Source organism: Mytilus edulis, chromosome 3 (assembly GCF_963676685.1).
Source record: "Mytilus edulis chromosome 3, xbMytEdul2.2, whole genome shotgun sequence".
NCBI classification, from domain to species: Eukaryota; Metazoa; Mollusca; class Bivalvia; order Mytilida; family Mytilidae; genus Mytilus; species Mytilus edulis.
In genome coordinates, this window is record NC_092346.1 from 88,360,827 (window position 1) to 88,386,418 (window position 25,592).

At 32.0% G+C, this 25,592-nt stretch overlaps 1 pseudogene; it reads right to left on the reverse strand.

The window, feature by feature from the left end:
* Positions 1-681: 681 nt before the first annotated feature.
* On the reverse strand, positions 682-25,592 carry LOC139514659 (uncharacterized; annotated as a pseudogene).

Here is a 25,592-nt window from a genome sequence, read left to right on the forward strand (position 1 = left end):
AAAAATAATATGTTAGATTTTTTTATATATCTCGTAGCTAGTGCCCCTTTAACATTTTGTATATAAGTAACGCGGCAACGTTTTTTTTTAAATCCGTTGCGTTCAAAACATAAGGTTAAAGCGTTCCTGGTGAATGTAAAATCCAGAAAAAACGCGTCGATCGCCAAAAATTTATGAAATGTTATTTTTTTTATTTTCTCATACTTGCAAAATAAATGTAAATTTCATTAAATTTGCAATGAAATTTAGTAATAGCACTGCCTTCAAAATGTAAACAATACATGCTTTGTCATGAGGTAGGTTTTGAAACTCCGTGTATTGTTATGAACGAAAAACATTTGGACCACTAGGAAAAGAATGTACTTTGGGAAAGAAAAGAAAAGGTTCTTAACTTAAACGCCCCTTATCCGGAAATAACATGGCTTATTATTTCAAAATCAACTGTTCCCCCCTCTTGCATGCGTCTTACTATTGGATTTTTTTTTTACAAAAATGGGTTGTTCAAACAGTATGCTAACAAAACGTTGTCACAAATTTAAAATACTAGTATCGTGGAGCTTTACAAACGACAACTATTAAAAATTTCAAATTTATTTTTCTTAGTGTCATTTTTCAACTCATTGATTCCTTCACGAGTAATACATATTGTTCCTGAATCACGCGTCATTTAAATATTTTATTTCATGGATTGCTATCCCAAATAGAAACATCTTTAAGAGATTCACAGCCAGGATTTAGAAAATCCCCAAAAATACATGCTTTCACAATACCCTCAGAAGCTGCATACGGATCTATTGTGGACGATGGGCGTCGATCTTCTAAGTATCCACACTCATTCACGATGACGAGCGGTGGAATTCTAACAGATGATTTGGCTTTGTTGGTAGCATCACACGTAAATTTGTGGAGCTGTGGATGCCAAGGGCTTGATGTATTTGTCAATCTTTCTTTGTTCTCTTGAGTCAGTGTAGGGTCGTACATTTTAAGAAGAGCATCTTCATCTGATTTTGATAACATGTCTATTGCATGACGAATAAATCTGAAAAGAAAACAAGCCACTAACGTAATTATGAATATTATTATATAAACTAGTAATGTTTTTTCATTGGTAAGTATAAATGTACGTATTCCATAGACCAACGCATGACAAGAACACAAAACACTTATAATGCGTATCACTGTCCCTGTCTGTAGTTGTGACATTAATATCAGAATAAGGTTTTCAGTCACGATTATAAATTTGTTAATTGATGCAGCATTTCAGCAGTCTTCGTTTTACTAATAAAATGCTAAACCTTTCATATATCCCACACCTTCATTTTAATGAATATCTGACGTAGTTAACAGTTTATCTATATTCCTGGTTTTGAGTCGCTTGTTGGATATTGCATTTAAAATAGAAGAAGTTTGCTCTTTCGCGGCACCAGATCTCGATTCTTTTGAAGTTCATGCGACTCCGTCAGTTTTTGTTTTACTTTAATTTGTATCTTCGTGGTAGATTTATGAGATTTGAACATCGATTAACTATTGTTGCCTCTAAAAGAGGGATGAAAGATACCACAGGGACAGTCAAACTCATAAATCGAAAATAAACTGAAAACACAGTGACTTAAAATGTAAAAGACAAACAGACAAACAATAGTATACATGACACAACATAGAAAACTAAAGAATAAACAACACGAACCCCACCAAAAACTAGGGGTGATATCAGGTGCTCCGGAAGGGTAACCATTGTAAGTTGACACTCTATAATGGAAGTTTAAATGAAATTGCAAAACTAGTGTGGCAAATACAGGGGGGATCTACTATTTTTTTCTACCTGAACATTATGACGACTCAAAATGTTTTAAGGGATCTTCAAGCAAAGTTTAATGAGTATGTATCCTTTATTGATTGAATAATTAGCATTGAAACAAAAAAGTAAAACATATGAATTTTATTTAGAAAATCTACAGCATATTCTTGTGTATACTTATATATGACATTTGTGTGCTAAATAGAAACAGGATTACTCTATGCAGTGCTAGCAATGATTTTCCTTTTTAACAATATCACAATAAATCACAATATTAGTTTTAATTAATTACAAATGTACAAATATGGATTAATTCATGTACACCTTCTAGGGTGCATACGAATTTAATGACTCTGCATGAGTGGGATTTTTTTTTTAATTTAAAAGTTGTTTAGGACTTTTTAAAACCACTAATCTATATTATATTATTGAAAAACTAGTGATAAAATTTAAGTTTCAAAAGTTTACAAAGAACGTCTCCGTGGATTTTCTGTGAGAAAAAGACTCGAGTTGATAAAATATCCACATTTTCTATCAAATGTAACTAGACAATAAATACAATTTCTGTGAACGACATTCCATTTTTGTACTTAAACAAAATAATGTGCATCTTTTGCTTCTTTTTTTTTATATTATTACACTTTGAAAATGCCGTCATACACAGTTCTACAGTTGGGGTCATAACCCTTATGTGTACCTTTCAGAATATGGGATGGAACCAAGAATTACATTATCTTCCGTTCATACAATTGTTGTTTAATAACACATACAGGCTATAAGGTTGCAGCACGATATAAACTTAATAAACATTCATTCAAACATAATAACCCATTAACGCATGATTTGGGTAAAATATCTTTGTTCTTACTGTGCTATAATCTGGATAATGCACAGCAAAGGTGTGCATTAACTACCTCAGATGAACTGCACAGTTAAAATCTATTTTCACTTTTTAATGAGAATCGGCCGGATCATATTTAAGTTTGTTTCAAAACAGGGGGGATTAGCTAGAGATCAATCAGACTTCATTTAGATAGACGTGTCTTTAAAATTAATACAGTAGAAGTAGAAATTTTTGGGGTTCGGGAGTAAAAGATTTGAAAAAGAGAAACGTATTTTTTGTTTATCTAACATTTCAAATTTAGTTAATATCACATCTTCTTCGGTTCATCTTTCTCTGAGCATATCATTGAAGGAAAGAATTTCAAAAGCAATTAATCCAAACTCAATAACATTGGCCTTTCAGTTATGATTTTTTCATACACCGATTTTGAAAGTACACAATTTGTCAAGACTTAATCGTCAATAATTAAATAAAAATTGAGAATAGATTAAACAGAAACGTTAAAAAAAATCTACCATCAAACCGCAATTTTAGAATTAGTCTTAACATAATAAAAAGTTAATCTAAAACTTACAAAGGTCATATTTCCCCCTTTCTTTGACCTACAAAGGATCCGTGGATTGCGGAAATCGCCCACATTTCTACAACGTTCACGTAAATTGATGACGTCATGTGTTATAACAGTTATTGGCCAATAAAATCGGTATATACGATTTAATTTGCACGGCTCGTGTGACTCTTTAACACGAACTCCTACGTCGTTCAGGTTAATAAGGCTCACCAAGCCGTGCAAATTAAATCGTATATACCGACTTGCTTGGTCAATAACTATAATATATTTGTAATTATTAAGTTGACTAAATGTGCATTGTTGAGCAAAGTTCTATTTATGTATAAGCAAATTAAGAACTGTTCGAGAACATACCATAAATACTAGTACTACTTTTGTTACATTCAAAATGTCATGTTTAATTGGGTAACTTTTACACCTGCGTTTATTTAAATCCCCTAAATTTTGATATTATTTTATATTACTTAATTCCTCCTTTAGCTCTCATTTGACTGGTGCTGAAGTTCAGATGTCCACTCGAGGTAAACGGTGATCCATGTACAGGAACTGGATGAAGAGTTACTTTGAGTCCAAACATCTCAGCAAGACGATGTAGTATATACCTTGACATGTTGAGATGGTCGCCAATAGATACACCGGAGCAAGGCCCAATTTGATACTCCCACTGAAAATTAGACAACATTCATAATAATATGATTTAAAGAAACCGAGAAAAATTTAAAGATAAATGTACATGAAGTGTAAAGAAATTAGCAATATACAGCTACAATAACTAATTAATCAATTGATTGAAATAAATATATAGACAACAATAAAGGACAAGAGCCAACATCCTATCAAAAACTACATAATAAACTTATGTAGACACATATAAATATATATTGCGGACCAAAAAGTCAAACAAATATCTCAACAGATAATGCAAATGAAAAGATCGTCAAAGTCAATAACTTGATTACTTACTTAATATTAAATAGAACGTTCGTTGGGTTAAACCTAATTTTGAATAACGCTAACCCTATCCATTGTCATCGCTTTTTATATCAGTTTAAAAATTCTCAAATTCAACATGATTTTTACATATGATATAATGCAGTATCAAAAAAGACAAGTAGAAAGTCAGACTTATTCAACCTATTGGTTGTAGGAAATATTTCTTTTATCTTTCCAGAAATTGTCATCATTCGTTAAGCTAAAGGAGACAATTGAAAAATGAAAACTAATTACCTGTGATTCATCATTCGTCAAGCTAAAGAAGAATACACATAAAACGTATAAAATGTAATTACCTGTGATTCATCATTCGTCAAGCTAAAGAAGAATACACATAAAACGTATAAAATGTAATTACCTGTGATTCATCATTCGTCAAGCTGAAGAAGAAGACAAATAAAACGTATAAAATGTAATTACCTGTGATTCATCATTCGTCAAGCTAAAGAAGAATACACATAAAACGTATAAAATGTAATTACCTGTGATTCATCATTCGTCAAGCTAAAGAAGAAGACAAATAAAATATATGAACTACTATTACCTGTGATGCATCATTTTCTCTAATATTTCCACCTATATTAACACCAGCATATAGACATGCCATTAGATGACGGTTCGACAACTCCCGCTCTATGCCGACATTTTTGGAATGTTGATGACCAATTTTCGTGACGAGTACTACAATGATAACAGATTAACAGGAAGATTTCTAAATTATTTATGAAAGTCAATGCAGAATCGGGTGTATACAGTCAGGATCCTACTTCGTCAACATTATCTCCCCATTAAGCCAGTTATATTTTTACAGATTGGAATAAAGAATTCATTTCCCCATAGGCGACAATGCTAGCCTTTTTGAAAGTTGATTTTTTAACGAAATCTTGCTAGAATTACAGAAAAGTTATTCGGACAGTATTTTTTAGTCCAAAAATATAGGTTCGCGTTGCTTTTTATAACGTATTTTGTACTTATGCCATTCACCCATGCCTATCAATTTTGCACTTAAAAATACGTGTCTCGTCCTAGCGTTGACATCTCATTTCCGTTAGGGTTAAGGAAAATAATTTGTTTGGCTTATGATATAATGCAGAATGCACGAAATCTCTAATGATATTGAAAAAATAACGGGCACACATATCAACCAATCAGGATTAGCCATGTTCTTAATTCTGAATACCATGTTATGCTTATAAAATGGATGTACCCATACAATCTAATGGTGTATTTTAACCTACAATCGTAATAATGGAAGGCATTATAGTGATGACGCGCTGCCAATTTAGCTCTTGAAAACCGATTAATTTATCCAAATAGCAATTTTTGATTCTTATATGCCAGTTGTATCTTAAAGCTTCTGTCCAGGCTTAATGTAACTGGTTTATAAAACGTGATCAACCTTATAATTCTTTCGACTTTTCTGTAAGGGTCTAATTGATTTTCTGTAGCCTCATTAGAATATGTTGTTTTTCTCACTTAGACGAAGTTTTTACATGCACGTGAAACGTGCACTATTTAGTTCATAATAACATGGTCTGACAGTCCAACAAAGTTCAGTGTTATAAAGAAAGCAGCAAATTGTTGGACTAATATATCGAAGCCTTCTTTAGCTGACCTAAAGCTGTAAATTTCTGTGTCATTTGGATTCTTGTGGAGAGTTGTCGTATTGGCAATTTGTCATACCAAATCTTCTTTTTCATATTGTTCCATGAACAAAAACGCGATAAAATGCATTATGAACCTTATGGATTATCATTAGACTATTACTTTTTGACGTTTATAACAAAATTTTTCTTTTGTATACTTTTGAAATTTTCCAAAAAATCAAAAATTCAAAATTGATTTTTTAAACTTTGTAAATTTGAAGTTGTAAGGGATTTCTTTTGGTTTTACGTTGCTTATTTGCAACTGGCTTAGAAATGTTTTTACCAATGTTAACAAACCAGATTTAATAAAAAAAAAAATATTCTCGAATAAGACGGTCGAATAAGTTTGAAATTACTATATGGTACTTCACAAAGATTTATTTGATTTACTTATTTTCAAAATAACAGCAAAGGAATTGTGTGATTCAACAGAAAATTACTAAAAATTGTCTACTACCGTTTTATATTAAGGGTAAACAATCAAACTTAGTTTTCACATGCGTTGGTTTTGAAATGTTTTGTAGACTGTTGTCTGTCTTCTCGTCGTTTTTTTGTTGTTGTTGTTGTTGTTGTTGTTGTTGTTGTTGCAGGTTTTTTTCCATAGTGTCGTCAGTGTTAGTCCTAATTATGCTTTTGATATCGACTGCCTCTTTCGTTTCCGTATGACATTTTTGATTAATTAAAGTCCAAATGATTTAAGTAATCGTTAAAATGTTTAAACTGTCTAATAAGTCAGTACCAAAATAATCACTGATCAAGGACTATTAAAAAAAAATGATTTAAATGAGAATTTGCTGGACAGCAATAGATTTGCTTTAAGAACATACATAGTTAATAGCATTTACCCAATGATTCATAATCAAACTTTTTAGGTTCGTAACTGACAGGAATTCCATCGTCTGTAGTCACGAAGTATTCTTGTTCAATACCAAACCATGGTTCAAAAGGTTGTTTGGATCTGTAACCAGTAGCTTGGTCATAATCAAGCTTCTCCATTGTTTTCTGGCAGGTATATCTTGTATTTATGCCTTCAAGAAACAAGTGGGAAATCAAAACTAAAATTAAATACAAACGTAAATTTGCTGTCAATATAAAATTCGAAATTTTGATAATGTGTTAAGAGAATATATTTTGAAGAGTATTTTTTTAAAAATGTTTTCATAAATCAATGTTTTTGTATCTCCTTCATATGACGCAAATGAAATCTTTCTTTTAATTTAGAATCAGGAACGATTGGTAGGCTTGTGTAAATGGTAGAAAATTCAATTGTTATTTGCATAAGAAAATGCGGATTCTTTCATTATGCTCCTTAAAGAATTTTTCTAGAATTCACATTTACTTTTCAAAAATAGTTTCACAAAAAATAATACATTCTGGTGAAATAACTTGATGTTCGGAGAGTGGGTTTTATATTCAAATTGGATATGGGAAAAAAAGTTTAAAATAGAATGTTCAATTTTCAATTTTATGCTGTTTTAACTCTACACTATCATTAACTTGTACGGGTATATAATAGGTTTTTAAATATAGAAAATCTTTTACATTATAGCAAAATGTGAGAATATATATTTATATTATATAGTTATAGAAAATAATGGTATCATTGTACCCCATGATAAAACTTCTTTGTACCTTATCAGCCCTTGGTCAAAATCATCCCTCGAGCCTGTCGGCTCTAGGGCTTATAAGGGGTCTGATATGAAAAATGCCATGTTATAATCCATATATATGAGACCTCATTTAGGGTATAAGCTTTACTGAATATCATTAATGTGTTATTACCTGCAGGTTGATCCTTTGATATCCAGAAGTCACATAATACTAGCTTGTGTGGACTCTTGTAAAACGGATTCTCGAACATTGCCACCGGTTTCACTATCATATCTTTCAAATCTTCAAGTCTGCCACGAACATCATTCCACATGTAATTATCCCATAGTGGACATTCTAAGAATTCAGTTCAGAAGTTTATAGATATATGTTAACTGTGCTGAATACACAAAAAGTAACTATGAGTATTTACGCCTTTATAATTTTAACCCTGTATTTTTTTATGTCGTGTTGATTCGGTTTTTTATGCTGTTAGAGCCAGTCCTGGTGTTCTTACTACACCAGCTATTTCATGTGACAATGTTTATGTGTGATTATGTCCTGTCAATCAAGTATACAGTTTAGGTGTGCGCCTGAATAGGGCGGAACATACAAAGTAAGTGCAGGTAACAAGTGACATATACTATTGGTACCGGCTAACACATTGGACCTCGTTGTCTTTCTTCCTCAAACTATGAAAAAAACCGAAACCTGACAATACCACAATTAAAATTGAGCCGTTATGCAGATGTAAACGTGGATTCTACTGGCTGCTTCGTAATCTGCTAAATAACATTGTTCGCTGTACACAACCCAATGAAATTGTCTCAAAAAGGAAAATGTCTTATAAAACTATAATTATGTCTGTAGCCAACCAGTAATTGCATAAAAATCTGTTGCAATCAGTGGGCGGGGCAGACATCTTAAGAAGGCGTGTTCATGGTTTTCATGTGTATAAAAAGGAAAATCTAATCGGAAAGTCCATAATCACATGGCAAAATCAAATTACAAAACACACCAAAAACGAATGGACAAGAACTGTCATATTTCTGACTTGGTACAGGTATATTTGACGTCAGGTTTGAAAAGTGAAATCTATGTCATTTGTGTATTTAGTGTTTTATTGGTTACACCAGTACTTAAAACTTTATGGGTGCATTTTACATAGATAAATAAAATCGTAAAATATAAGCAAAAAGAGGATGTTAATTTTTATGCATGCCTTTTTTGTGCTTCTTCGTTACATTTGTTGTTTTTATAATGATTAAGATAAATACAATGTTTACTGCTGTACTCCTAATTTTGATATTTTTACCTATTGTGTGTCTGTTTGTTTTGTTCACGCATCGGTGACAATATAATGGAATTTGATGCGACTGTCATACAAGTGAGAGGTTTAGCTAGCTAGAAAACCAGGTTCAATCCACCATTTTCTACATAAGAAAATACCTGTACGAAGTCAGGAATATGACAGTTGTTATCCATGAGTTTGATGTGTTTGAACTTTTGATTTTGCCGTTTGATTGGGGACTTTCCTTTTTGAATTTTCCTTGGAGTTCAGTATTTTTGTGATTTAACTTTTTTTATATTCTTAAAACGGTTAGCATAACAACACACCCATTGTATTATGCTATGAAAAAACTAGCATGATCAATTTAGACAGTGTAGAGAAATTGTTGAACAGTTCGGCCTTTTGCCCTTATTTGATTTTAGCTGGTTGGAGTGATATAAACAATGATAAATAAGCATCTTTCAAACCCTCTTTTTTTCAACATTTATTACAACGAGTATTTAAAAAAGTTCGAATCATTTAATAAATCTTCGGCTTACCTTCAACACTTTTAGGCTCTTTTTCTACAACTCTTGTTTTAGAGCACAACTCAAAACCAGTGTGATTAACAAAAACATATTCTAAGACAACGCGATTCCCTCTGTATGGGATTTCTGGAATCATCAAATCATACTTGTGAGTTGTCATGATACTACTTTATGTCCTGAAAAGAAATTTGAAAATAAATTTTCTCTATAAATGAGATTTTAAAATTGTGTAGTTCAGTTGTATTCTTCATTTAATTCATTGTCTCATATCGTATTATATTTGTTGTAATGTTTTCAGAGAAACAACGTTATAAATCGGACAGCTCTGACGATATATGGTTTACAGTGTTCGTTTTTGTTACCGGAGTACATTTTGATGTGAATTAATGAAATGAATGATTATATTGATTTGTTTCCCTAACATCCATGCAGTGACATCAACTAAAGGATGATAATCAATTATGTAATGTTCTGAAAATTAGGGGGATGAGAAGGAAACTATTACAGCCGCTGAAAAATAATGATGGCTTGCTATAAAGATTTTTTTTTCAAATTTCCTTGAAAAAAAGAATTTTCACAAAGAGCTGTTAAAAACTGTGAATATACAGGCTGAATTAATGCGTATTACTCTTTCGTCATAGAATGCCGGATAAAGCGTCTCCATTACACACAATAAGGCTGTGTATTTTTACATACTTCTTTCGAGACGAATTAACAAAGAACGACTGTAAAGCGATTCCATGGCAGTCAAGTAATCTTGTCAATTACTCTATATTCCCAGTTCTCAATTAAAATAAAACCAGGCATTAACGAAACGAACCGTAACTTTTGGTGTATATAAAACGTTTTTTTCAATTGATATGTAGCAATATTTTTGCACTGCCTGCATACGTAATGTGTATTTCCCATTTAATATGATATACCAGGGCAAGTTTTTTCCTATCACGAATTCCTTTATAGAAGGTTGCTACTCATCCAAGTAGTGATGTCAAAATCGTTCCTTTGTAAATTTTACAATCAAGAGTTGGTCGACTTTTTACAGAATTTCTGTTTCACGGATGACAAGGGATATGTTTCAATCGGAGTAATTACAATCCCGTTCCATTTTCCTCGAATGTGAACTACCGAATAATACTTATCAAAGGATTTGTACTAACATAAGATACACGGCGAATACCACATCCGGAGCAGGATCTGCTTACCCTTCCTGTGCACCTGAGATCACCTTCATTTTTTGGTGGGATTCGTGGTGCTCGATCTATAGTTTTTTATATTGTGTGGGGTTTTTTTTAGCCATGGAGTTGTCATGATATTTTTTACTTTTGTCCCTTTGGCATCTTTCGTCTCTCTTTTTATAGAGTCCTTCGTTTAATAGCTTAGCGTAACACTCACTTGTTGTGGGAAGCATGATAAATAGTTATCAAAGGTACCAGGATTATAATTTAATACGCCAGACGCGCGTTTCGTCTACATAAGACTCATCAGTGACGCTCTGATCAAAACAGTTAAAAAGCCAAACAAATACAAAGTTGAAGTATTTGACAGATACACACAATATAAACACGATATAGGTCAGAAATAAGTTAATGTCGTCATTGTGTTCGATGGACATCAGTATATAAATAGTTTTCATTATTAAAGTCTATCACAAACCTCAACTTTCGAAAGTGAAAACAAGTTAAATGCGTAAATATTATTCAAAATATCAATGTTTGTACTTAGAATGCTCGTAAAAAAGCTTACCTTATCAGTTGGTAACTTCATATAAGACGACCCAGTTATTCAAGTACAATGTAAATGTACAAAAGGGTACAAGTTCATTGACAGTTTACCTTATAATGCTTATAACGGATTGTTTACATTCATATTAAATAAGATAGTGATTTGAATGCATTGCGAATTGAGAATTGATCAAGGATCAATCGTGCTATGTAATTTTATAGAAAGCGAACTGTTAAAGTTCGTAATTATTTAAAATCAATTGAAAACAGATCGCTTTTTGCAAAGTTCATCACATAATGTGTATATTGTATAAAAAGTGTGTGTATACATTGACCTTGTTTTGTAGTCCTGTAGAGCTTCACGCACTGTCCATTGTTACAACGTTTTTACGGTACATTAAGTATACACTGTATAATATAATCACTGTGTATCATCGCCACCAAAAATTGAGTCCCAACGAAGCGGATAGAAAGGAAAAAATAAATGAATAAGTTAAGAATTCCTTTAATTAAGACTATTCCTACCGTTGTGATGAGGTTATCGCTTTTGAAACTATTTACCAATTTTTTTAAGCTTAAATTTTGTATACCAACCAGTAGCAAAAGAAGACAAAATTTTGTGTTATACTCCAAAACTGTGCACTTGTTACCAGAAAATTTCGAGAGTGCCAAATTAGGATTCAGATAGACAATCATGCAAATAAATATTAAATTTCAATTTATTCAATTAATTGTTTTACCATAAATTTGTAAAACTCAATAAAAGATTTCGATAAATATTTGTCTAAAAGTAACTCATGTTGTCCAAATACATGTTTGGTCTAGCTCGTACTAGACCGTACAGAATACTCATATGCGTAAAGTCGTATGGTCGGACCGTACGAGTTTACGCATATGGTCTGGTCCGTACACGTAATGTCCAAATACTCGTATGGTCTAGAACATATACAATGTTTTGGTAAATTAATTGCACGTCCATGAGTGGTTAGTATTTTATACATACTCAGGCTGAGAACACTTTTATAATTAATCAGCTCCTACATAACTTTTGAAAGCTATTAATGGAAAACTCATATTAAAAAGTAAAATCGCAAAGATACTGAATTCCGAGGAAAATTCAAAGAGGAAAGTCCCTCATCAAATGGCAAAATCAAAAGCTCAAACAAATGGGTAACAACTGTCATATTCCTGACATTTTCTTAGGTAGAAAATAGTGGAATGAACCTGGTGTTACAGACAGCTAAACCTCTCACAGTCGCATCAAATTCAATTATTTTTACAACGATTAAGCCAGAAATGGCCTAATACTATCTTGTGTGGACTTCGAAAAAAAAGAATTTTCAAACATGGCAACTGGCTTGCGGATCATTTCCTTGAAGTTTTCATGCAAGATCATCCCACATGAAATTATCCCATAGAGAATATTCTATAATTAATAAGGTAAAAATATTTATTTTATTTTATTGGTGTTTGTAACTGTTTATAATTCTCTTTTTATATATATATATTATTAAAAAGTTTGAATTTGGAATCTCATCGGTGTCAGTCGCATGCCCCTTCATTGGCAACAAAGTCCAGCCTGTCTTAACATTGGCCGCATAGTCATGCACCATCCAAGGCATCGATCACAGCTTGTTTTCCCTAACATGCAAAACCCAGAATCAGCTCTCAGAGTCAGAGGGGAGTAAGCAAACTATCTTACATTACGCGAATACCAAACTACTAGTATTTCTTATTACAATAACAGGATTAGACTGGGAAGATTCAAGCCGGAAATCTGAAATAACAGTTTTGAACATTGATGGTCAACATCAGTGACATTTTTTTTAAAAATTTTTTGCCCTCCACCTTTATTTCCAAAATCCGTAATTTTTTTCGTTTTCCATTCATTTCCAATTATTTTCGCGTTTCTTTTTATTATCAGAATAAACTCATCATAGATACCAGGACTAAACTTTTACACTTACGCCAGAAGCGCGTTTCGTCTACAAAAGACTCACCATTGACGCTCTCGAATCAAAAAAAATTAAAAGACCAAATAAAGTATGAAGTTGAAGAACATAAATACACTACAAATAACTCATTTTCATTATTTACTATTAATTCCAAGTTTACTATCCAGGGCGGTCACTGATATCTCTATTTAATATATCAGTGACAGCTGTGGATCGTAAAATTTTTTACCATCTATTAGATTGTGGTTTAACATCAATGTCGTATGTCTGCTAAGTTCCGAACGTGCTCTGTTCACGAATATGACCGTTATACTGAGAGTGAATTTACATTGCTATATGATATGTCTCGATATTTTGTACATCCAATATTCATGTTTTTAATTTAGATGTTTTTGTAATGGTTTCGGTTGAATTATGTGTTATGTCCTATCGTTTGTTGTTCAAATAATTATAAATTGCCTTTGAATGCCATCATTGTCATATTCCGTAATATGAATGTTATACATGTGAATTTGCATTGGTTTGTGGCGTGTCTGAAAGTTTTGTACACCCAACATTAACGGATTTATTGTTTATGATTCTGTTGTGGTTTTAGTTGGATATTCTGTTATATCTTATTGGTTGTAGTCTAAATAATTATAAAATTGACTTTCCATGTCTCATTGTCGTGATAATTGTTTGGACGACTATTGTGAAAATTATTGTATTAAAATCGAGATCGCATATGTTAGTTACGAAAGCGCATCACAGTTTTTGATATCCTGTGGTGCTTTTCGTTGATGGAATATGTTCTTTGTTGTTCTGTGGTATGCATGTTGTGTCGACTTTTTTTTTAATTTTAATTTCTGTATGTTATATTGCGTGTGTTTGTGCTGTATATATGTCACGACTGTGACGTAGTGTTCAGCGATATGTTTTGTCATAAAGCATAAGGTTTTGCATGCCATAAATGTTTTTTATTGTTGCATTTCGGTTTTTTTTTCTTTGCTGTTCATTTGTTTTCCTCTTATAATCAATGTGTTTCCCTCGGTTTTGGTTTGTAACCCAGATTTATTTTCTCTCAATCGATTTGTGACGTATGACCACCGGTATACTACTGTTATCTTTGCTATAAACTGGGCTGACCGGAAGTAAAGACAAGAATTTTATACTGACTCTTGAAAAGGATGTATGTTAGATAATGCGTAACTTTTGGCCTTGCATTGTACTATTTAGAGATCACACAAATAGTTGTTGCGAGGGTTATTTAAAAATTACAGATATCCTGACACTATCACACGAGGCACCGAATTTAACATTCTAATATCTGTATCATACATTCCGCAGAGCGAATCAGACGCCTCTCTTTGTTTAGAAAGAGGAAGTCGCTTCATCATCCAAATTAACCTTTGAGATATACAATATTTTGAAACTTTTATGGGAAATAATTTTGCATTTATTCTAAAGTTCTTCCTACCACTGTAGAATGTAAAGTAATATTCTCATATAAAATAATTCATATATTTTGGCTGGTGTAGACTGAAATCAATTGATGGACATATTTTATCACCTGGAATAATGATATATTGGTATACTATCAGGAAATTTTCAATAGATTAAAAACAAAAGATTGTCCGCTTGCACTATACCTCGAAATAGAGTTATATAGAGTTCTGCGTTTTTATAAGTATAATAGTTTGATTTTAGTTTATTTACAACCTAAAGTTGAATAGTATTTTCAATGATCTTCAATCAAGTTCAGATTTGATAATTTCTTTCTTACTTTTTTTGGTATATTTTTTTATTGATGTACATAAGTATAAGTAAATATATATATATATATATATATATATATATATATATATATATATATATATATATATATATATATATATATATATATATATATATATATATATATCAATGTTCTTATAATGATTATAATAATATAATAAATGGAAAGTTCAGTTGCTATGGCATACTGTAATGGCATCCATCAAGGATTGGAGTCCCATACTGAAAGATCTTTTAGAGAATCAAATCCAGGATTAAGAAAGTCACCGAATATTGATGACCTCACAATGCCATCTGCTGCTGCATAAGGATCGAGAGCAGAGGATGGTCGTCGATCTTCGAAGTAGCCATAGCCATTAATATTAACAAGCGGTGGGATTCTGACGGTTGTAAAAACTTTGTTAGCTACATCACAGACAAATTTGTGCAGCTGTGGATGCCAATGTCCACTCGTATTTGAAAGCCTCTCGTTGTTTTCTTGGTTAAGTGTTGGATCATACATTTTTAGCAGAGGATCCTGCTCTGAATTTGCAAGCAGGTTTATGGCATGTCGAATGAACCTGAAACAAAATCAAACTTGACTAAAGAATGATAATGACAGAATATTGTAAACGCTGTACACTATTTTGTTCCATTAAAACTCAGTAACATGTATTAATAAAGACTACATAATGTTTTCACCTCATCGTACTGATGAATTGGGAAGGTATTATTTTCTTGATTGTTCTTATTTCTACAGTGGCATCCCTGACATGGTATATTTTTCATTATCGTCACGTTAGCTGCTAATAAACTGATTAATTCAAACAAACGAAGTACTGAAAAGAAACAATCACAAAAATATCGAACTCTGAGGAAAATTCTAAACGGAAAGTCCCTGAACAAATTGCAAAATCAAAAGCTCTAACACATCAAACGAATGGATAACAACTTTCATGTTATAGACTTTGGACAGACATTTTCGTATGTCGAAAATGGTGGATGAAACCTGGTTGTGTAGCTAGCTAAACCTCTCACTTGTATGGCAGTCGGATGAAATGTCAATACATTGACAAAGATGCGTGAACAAACCAAACAAAAAAACAATTAAGCCTCTTGTTTAAAATATCAAAAAATAGGGGTATAACAGTCAATATTGTGTTATAATCTTAGTCACTATAAAAACAAACAAATATGTAACACAGATTCACAAAAGGGCATAATGACAAAGCATATAAACAAAACTAAAAGACCAAAATACAGTATTTTACCATAACACTATAACGGGATGTACAAGTAATAAGCCACGTAAAATCGGTATCACAAAAACATACACTAAATAGAAAAATTAGTATTCAAAAATAAAAATAAAAGAATACTATAACACGTGATAAAGATAACAAACAGCGTCAGCTACGTTCTTTTACTACCTTATGTACATGTCAATCTGATGATTGTGTCCCTTGTCTGCATGTGATTTATAAATACATTGCGAAAAATGAATCGGAGTGATGTTAAAAACCCTTGCAAAATGTCTACTCTTATCCAGCATGTCTATATTGTCTAATGTTAGGGATATTATTCCTGTTCTTCAGCTACATATTTGTTGTCATAATGAACTAACGAAATTATAAACCAGTCTGTTAATACGTACGTTATTCCTCCTTTAGCTCTCATTTTATTTGTACTGAAATTAAGATGGCCACTGGATGTGAGTGGTGATCCATGTACTGGCACAGGATGGAACGTTACACGAAGACCAAATATTTCAGCCAAACGTTGCAATATGTACCTTGACATATTGAGATGGTCACCAATGGTCTCCCCGGGACATGGTCCAATTTGATACTCCCACTGAAAATTTAAAGCATAATGAAGTTCATTATTCATTTAAGAATTGAATGCTTTTTGTGTGGTTCGTGTTTCCTCGACTTATTATTACACTATATATAATTTTTATTATAATACGTTATTTTTATTGGCTAACAGCAATCTCGCGTTATTCTGAAATCAACCTTCATTTAAAAATAAATTGTAACATTTATGTTGACAAGAGCTTCTACAATAAAGTGCACAATAAATAAAAAAAAAAAAACTCGTTGAAAATTTTAATTATAAATATGCTTCTTTTAGTAATTTCACAGGGTTGTAAAAGCATTGACTTGGCGCACATTTTTAGTATGAAGCGCTTCAAACAAAATGTACTTCGGTCAACGCTTTAACACCCAAATGAATGTACAAAAAGAAGAATTCAATTTTTAAATAGTCTTAGTTGCATGATTTTTTTTATTAGTTTTTAGTGGCTTTGAACTAGCTGTCAGATAACTGCGAGTACTCTCAGATCTGTTCATTGTGTCTTTTTGTGTCGGGATGTATTAGTACCGGGCTACGTCCACTTGTATTTTTGTCCATCTGATGAGTTAAGCCTTTTTCAACTGATTTTTATAGTTCGTTCTTATGTTGTACTGTCATATCACTGTCCCAGGTTAGGGGGAGTATTGGGATCCCGCTAACACGTTTAACCCCGCCACATCATTTATATGTGCCTGTCCCAAGTCAGGAGCCTGTAATTCAGTGGTTGTCGTTTGTTTATGTGTTACATATTTGTTTTTCGTTCATTTTTTTTACATAAATAAGGCCGTTAGTTTTCTCGTTTGAATTGTTTTACATTGTCTTATCAGGGCCTTTTATAGCTCACCAAGCGGTATGGGCTTTGCTCATTGTTGAAGGCCGTACGGTGACCTATAGTTGTTAATGTCTGTGTCATTTTGGTCTTTTGTGGATAGTTGTCTCATTGGCAATCATACCACATCTTCTTTTTTATATATTCGATGATATTCTTTCCCGTGTGAATGAAATAGGAGGTATTAAAATCAACCAAATATTGGGAAAGAGTATCAGTGTAGAGAAATAAGACGATAGGATTAACACTGAATACAGACAACTCGGCATCTTTTAACAAATGATGTTTAGTATGATAGCATGCTAGTATTACCTGCGAAGGACCATTTTCTCTTACGAGTCCACCAAATTTTATTCCAGCATTCAAGCATGCAGTCATATGTCGGTTAGATAGCTCCCTTTCTATTCCTATGTTCTTATCGTGACGGTGTCCAATTTTTGTGTAAATTACTGAATAGAGAAAAATGTCAAATAACTGTATCTGCACATTAAAATTGAGATTGGAAATGGGGAAAATGCCAAAGAGACAACAACCCGACCATAGAAATAAACAACAGCAGAAGGTCACCAACAGGTCTTCAATGTAGCGAAAAATTCCCGCACCCGGAGGCGTCCTTCAGCTTGCCCCTAAACAAATATATACTAGTTCAGTGATAATGAACGCCATACTAATTTCCAAATTGTACACAAGAAACTAAAATTAAAATAATACAAGACTAACAAAGGCCAGAGGCTCCTGACTTGGGACAGGCGCAAAAATGCGGCGGGGTTAAACATGTTTGTGAGATCTCAACCCTCCCCCTATACCTCTAGCCAATGCAGAAAAGTAAACGCATAACAATACGCACATTAAAATTCAGTTCAAGAGAAGTCCGAGTCTGATGTCAGAAGATGTAACCAAAGAAAATAAACCAAATGACAATAATACATAAATAACAACAGACTACTAGCAGTTAACTGACATGCCAGCTCCAGACTTCAATTAAACTGACTGAAAGATTATGATTTCATCATATGAACATCAGGCACAATCCTTCCCGTTAGGTGTTTAGTATCATTGCACAGCACAGACACATATTCACAGGAAAATAAGTATTATCTGCAATGAACTTATGTGATAATTTAATTTTTCCTACTGACTAGAAAAATTAAAAGCTTATGATTACGAATATAAATATTAATTTCATTTTCCCAATTATGATTAAAAACACAGTTCGTGTAATATTTTGATGGCGTTCATACAACTGAAATTGCTCAATGATTTATCTGTGTAAATACATATTCTTCAGTTTTTACAAAAGTACATGGAGAAATGCCTACTTAATTTTTCGTAGTTATATTTTTTTGGATCATAGCTGACAGGCACACCGTCGTCTCTAGTGACAAAATATTCTTGTTCTATTCCAAACCATGGATCATGAGGTTGTTTTGGTCGATATCCAGAAATAGGATCAAAGTTTAATCTCTCCATGGTCTTCTTACACGTATACCTTGTATTGATAGCTGTATAAAAGAAATAATACAAATATCTAGCCGTGTTAGTAGAAGTCTTTTTTATATTTAAATTCTTTTTTTATATATTAAGGAAAGTCGTTGTTTTTGTTTTTGTTTTTATTTTTGCAGATCTTAGCATAATCTGTTAAATTCATTTACTTCTTTTATAGACTCATATCGATATGCTTGATATGTTGCATAATAATATTAAGTCAATCATTGAAGACTACGCTAAGTGTTTTTGTGTTTCTGTGTCATGGAGGCGTGTCTCACATTTCCAATAATAATATTAAGTCAATCATTGAAGACTATGCTAAGTGTTTTTGTGTTTCCGTTTCATGGAGGCACATCTCACATTTCCTCTAATAACATTAAGTCAATCATTGAAGACTATGCTAAGTGTTTTTGTGTTTCTGTTTCATGGAGGCGTGTCTCACATTTCCTATAATAATATTAAGTCAATCATTGAAGATTATGCTAAGTGTTTTTGTGTTTCTGTGTCATGGAGGCGTGTCTCACATTTCCTCTAATAATAATAAGTCAATCATTGAAGACTATGCTAAGTGTTTTTGTGTTTCTGTTTCATGGAGGCGTGTCTCACATTTCCTATAATAATATTAAGTCAATCATTGAAGATTATGCTAAGTGTTTTTGTGTTTCTGTGTCATGGAGGCGTGTCTCACATTTCCTCTAATAATATTAAGTCAATCATTGAAGACTATGCTAAGTGTTTTTGTGTTTCTGTTTCATGGAGGCGTGTCTCACATTTCCTATAATAATATTAAGTCAATCATTGAAGATTATGCTAAGTGTTTTTGTGTTTCTGTGTCATTGAGGCGTGTCTCACATTTCCTCTAATAATAATAAGTCAATCATTGAAGACTATGCTAAGTGTTTTTGTGTTTCTGTTTCATGGAGGCGTGTCTCACATTTCCTATAATAATATTAAGTCAATCATTGAAGATTATGCTAAGTGTTTTTGTGTTTCTGTGTCATTGAGGCGTGTCTCACATTCCTATAATCATACTAAGTCTATCATTGAAGACTACGCTAAGTGTTTTATGTTTCTGTTTCATGGAGACGTATATCGCATTTCCTATAATCAAGACATTATTTTTCAATCAGTTCAATTGAAGTTCGGTGCTTGTGTACAATTTGTAGTTTAGTATGGTGTTCATTATCACTAAACCAGTATATATTTGTTAAGGGGCCAGCTGAAGGACGCCTCCGGGTGCGAGAATTTCTGGTTGCATCGAAGACCTGTCGGTGACCTTCTGCTGTTGTCTGCTCTATGGTCGGGTTGTTGTCTCTTTGACACATTCCCCATTTCCATTCTTAATTTTATTTATTAGTCTATCATTGAAGACTATGTTAAAGGTTTTTGTGTTTCTGTTTCATGGAGATGTATCTCACATTTCTTATCATCATACTTAGTCCTTGGTCTATGTTTTACTTTGTAGTACAATACTTTTATAACATTTGAACAAACATTTTCATTCAGTTGTGATATCATAGCTTCTACATAACATTTCAAAGCTTTCAATCGAAAAGTTATATAAAATTTTATGTTACTCAAGTTTCATGTGAATGAGATGACATTTCCGAATTCATATTTTTGGCGTGTAAAAAAGCGTGAAAAAACGCAGAGATCATTTTTGAAACTACCAAAAATCCTTTCGATTAAAGCAGTCATTACATATTAGTTATCTCATAAGGGCTTACTTGATGGTGTCTCCATATTAAGCCAGAACTCGCATAATACTATCTTGTGTGGACTTCGAAAAAAAGGATTTTCAAACATGGCAACTGGCTTGAGGATCATTTCCTTAAAATTATCAGGCTTTCCTTCAACGTCATCCCACATGTAATTATCCCATAAAGGACAATCTACAATTAACAAGGTATAAACAGGCTGTTGCCTAGTATCGATAAACATGAAAATAAACGACATTTTCTTACATTAAAATATATTAAAAGAGTTATTAATTTTATTAACTTATCTAGTATATTCAATGACTCTACCACCCATAGCGAAATATCTCCCCTACTATTATTTCGTATTCTTATAATAAAAATAACCAGCAGAATTTTGATTTTTAACTATACGTCGGTAACATCAGATGTCAGTATAGAAAACAATGTTCCTTCCAATTGTGAATGTGAAACTTCTAGTTTTATATATGTTCTCTATGGTTTTGGCATGACAGGAGACTTCGTCAAAGACCGTGAGGTTAAAACTTTTCTTACGAAAGTATCAAAATATCGTCCTCCATCTATAATATATTTAAAATAGTGTCGTCAGGTAATTAAAAATGCTATGTCAGCCTACTGCAAACAAATAGGGTAAACATGCAAAATCTGATGAAAATTAACTAGACAGTTATTTGATTAAAATTATGAATACTGTTGATATTTACGGAAGCGTATTAGCGCCACACATATTTTTTCTTCCTATCTTTGCGATATATAACGCAAACATTTGCGTTATAACGCAAACCTTTGCGATATATAACGCAAACATTTGCGTTACAACGCAAACTTTTGGGTTAAACGCAAACCTTTGCGATACATAACGCAAACCTTGGCGTTTTAACGCAAATATTTGTTTTATCTTATTTCTTATTTAAGATTCAAAGGAAACAACAGTTATTGATAGAGGAGGCTGAATATATTAAAATTTATCACCTTTGTAGTCATTTTAAAGTAAAATTCTTAAATAATTAGAACATATCATTGACTAATAATGAGCAGAACAAAATAAGTAGATTCGGTATGAGAGCCAATAAGAAAACTCTCAATCTAAGTCACTATTTGTAAAAAGTAAACCATGATAAGCCAAAGTACGGTCTTCAACACGGAGCATTGGCTCACACCGAACAGCAAACTATAAAGGCCCCCGAAAACTGTATCCATGTTACTACTAGTGTATATGTTACAAAGAACATTGAGTAAATGGAGGTTATACCGGAAAAAAAATCAACCCTGCGAATATAGCTATAACCGAATATAAATATACTTCCAAAGTAAGCTCTCGTTTGAGAACTGTGTAAAGTTAGTTAGATTCAAACAAGCTTCCCTTTAGCAATGAATGTATAGAATGAATTATGATCTGTCTCTCCGTACAAATTGCTACCCAAGCATCTTAAAAATACTTCACTATATTTAAATGAAAATTCAATGACTTTCTATCAAAGAATCGTTATCATATTCTGAAATTTTAAAAAAAAATCTTCCATCAAACTTAAAAACAAAAGGATTCTTTATTAATAATTCATTTTAAAGCAGAACGATCATTTTGTCTATTTGACTTGAAAGTTTCACAATTGTATGATATTATATTTGCTCTTTCAATTAAAATATGCCTTTACCATATCTATTTTCTTGTTAAATTATATACTTTATTGATGCACAAATCATTCTTAATTTATGTATAATTGCACTTCAAGTATTTCCTTATGCCTATGCATATTTATTATAATGATTTAGCCTTGTATTTATGGTTATTTACTTATCTACTAGTAAATCACAACCGAAATTAATGACAGACGACCATATATACAAAACTTAATGAATAATTGAAATCAAGATGTTTGCGTTTTAACGCAAAGGTTTGCGTTATATCGCAAATGTTTGCGTTACAACCGAGGAACTTGTTATTAACTTTTGTAATATATAAGGCTTATGAAAATAATGGTATTAATTATTTTGGAGTGTTAAAAATTCGTTTAGAGGTTTATGACAAAATACATGCTTTTGATGGTCCTTTTAATTATGTTGACAGTTATAATTTTTCTACTCTCTACTCTATATACTTTCACACAATCTTCTTTTTTTCTCACAATATCTAATTAAATGGACTTTTGAAAAGTCTCTTTGCAAATGTTTTGCTGCAACTAGTTCTAAACCGTTTTCTGTAACGAAAAAGGAAAGCATACTAGATATACTTACTGGAAATATGAAGATATGAGTGAAGCTTTAAATATACTACAGAAATTTACCCAAAGGAACTTACTTTAACTAAATCTAACATAAACAGCAGTAGTTGTCCTTTTCTAGATTAAGACATCTCAATTTCTAAAGGAATACTCTATACTAAGAGACAATTTTTCATCCTCTATTGTTAATTTTCCTTTTTTAGACGGCGATGTTCCTTTGAATCAATCATACGGTGTTTATATATCCCAAATTGTTCGTTATGCTAGAGTGTGTAGTGATGTCTTAAATATTAACGAAAGAAATCAATACCTCACTGGTAAACTTTTAAGTCAGGGATTTCGTTACCATAAATTACTTAAAGCTTTTACTAAATTCTTTTATAGATACAAAGAATTGATTAGTAAATTTGGCTTCATATGAAGAAAACTTATTAAAAACAGTATTTTACATTCTAAATTTTACGATAATATTGTACTAAAAGGGCAGAAATCCATCAAACTTTTATTAAACAAATCATTAGTAAAGGTTATCTTACCAATGTTGGTAATCAGAACTTTGAATATAGTTTACATTGGTACAAATATCGATTTTGTCATAAGCAAATTAAAACATAACTAAATGTTCATATGTTACAGTGAATTTGTATAATCAGTGATTATGTATAATTACACCTTATATAAGAAAGCAAGATTTTGATTGGTTGATAGCCAGTGTATTTTTCGCATATTCTAATATGTTTTCCTCATTTCAAACGAATTTGCCTGTTTTTCACCACTGCCGGTGAATTTGCCTCAAATACCATGGTATTTGCCATTTTGGATATTCCTTTTTTACCCTCGCGAGCAGCTTCCCGCCAAAAGATTTCGGATATGACGTTACATAATGAAAGCGAGCTAACGCGTATTAGAACATGTATAATTCCCGCGGTTCTATGATAATATTCACTTATACCCTAAATTATGCATAAACATGTTTATGAATTGCATAGTATTTATCTGCACATGTACAGAGAGTTTCAATCCAAATCTATTCGGTGTAATTAAACAGATATATCATGTTATGGAGGGGTATTTGCGAAAAATACCAGTCTTGGGACAGAATTTTACAGTCCCTTGACAGAATTTTCCAGTCCCTTGACTGGTATTTTTCGCAAATACCCCTCCATAACATGATATATCTGTTTAGAATCCCTGAAATTTTCAGGGATAATGTAGAATCACTGGCTAGTGTGTGATTATATATATAATTACTAAAATTTCAGGGATTATGTATAACCACTAGAAAAAAAACGTCAGGGATTATACATAATACCTGAAATGAAGAAAAATTTTTATTTATAAAGAAAATGAATACAAGTCAAATAATGAATGTATTCTATGAATCATATAACATTATAAACATAAATTGTAAAATGTTATGCACAATATATCAAAATGAGAACCCCAACTTTTAAAACGTTAGGCACAATATAATAAAATGTTAAACACAATATATTAAAACAACATGCTTCACATTTGTTTTACCACACTATCCACATTTTTAATAACCTTGTCCTTCACATATTGTATCAGAGCTTTTATAGTATTAAAGCTTATTGTAAATAGCTTGAATTAATAATATTGTGTGAATAACACCTCCACGCAATGTAAAGATAAAATATGTATCTCTTATCATTGAGAAAATATGGTTGTTTTTTTTTGTGTTTGTTTGTTTGTTTATTTTTGTATTTGTATTTTGTAAATGTCGGTTGGTATCATTTCTGTATAGGAATTTACACCAATTAATTATTTGATTTATCAGATGTTAAGACTAACCAAAGAGAAATAAAGTGTGAAGTAAAAACATCTGAAGGTACCCTTATCATATATAGTAACTAATTATTTTAGAGATTCTACATATTCCCTGAAAAAATCAGGGATTCTACTTAATCCCTAGTTATACAAATGCACTGTAACATATATAATATATTTTTTTCAAACAGATAAATACACATCCACGTTCATTTTCTATATAGAGGTTAACTCCTAACTATCCTACCGCCTGTCATGGTTTTTTTTTTTTTTTTTTTTTTTTGGCATTGCACAAGTCATGTCTTCTTTGACTGTCCATGACGTTTTAAAAATAATTAATATTTGGTATGTGTCTAAACGGCTATTGTTTTTCACAAATTGCTACAAAAAGACATTATGTGGGTTTCCAACCGGTTCTGACTCTGACTAGTAAATGATGACTTCTTGTCGCATGCATATGATTAGATTAGTATTGAACAATCGATTAGGACCTGGAAACCACATTTAATATCTGCTGGTCGCGATACTGACCGTTGAACTATAATAATTAAACAAACTAGATAATTTATAGTCTTGGATATCAGTAAAATTAATGTACACTGACAAAATAACAATGATTAACGATTGTAATGCTCACAATAGCTTTCCTTTAAAAGTTATCAAAAAGTCGTATCAAGTCGACAAAACTACTTTCTACATTTATAACTAACGGAATGTCAGTATAGTTGCTGAAAGAATATGTAGTTATATAAACAAATGGAACAGATCAGATAAACCTGAAGAAAAAGGGCTAATTTTACAGTAAGATTTTTGTTATCAGTTAACATGTAGGTAACATACCTTCAACAGCCGCGGGTACTGCATCAACAATTCTGGTTTTAGAGCAAAACTCATATCCAGTATGATTGGCATATACATATTCAATAATTACTTTGTCACCACTGTAAGGAATATCTGGTAATAATAAGTCGTATTTATTGGTCGTCATGGTGGCTCCTGAAT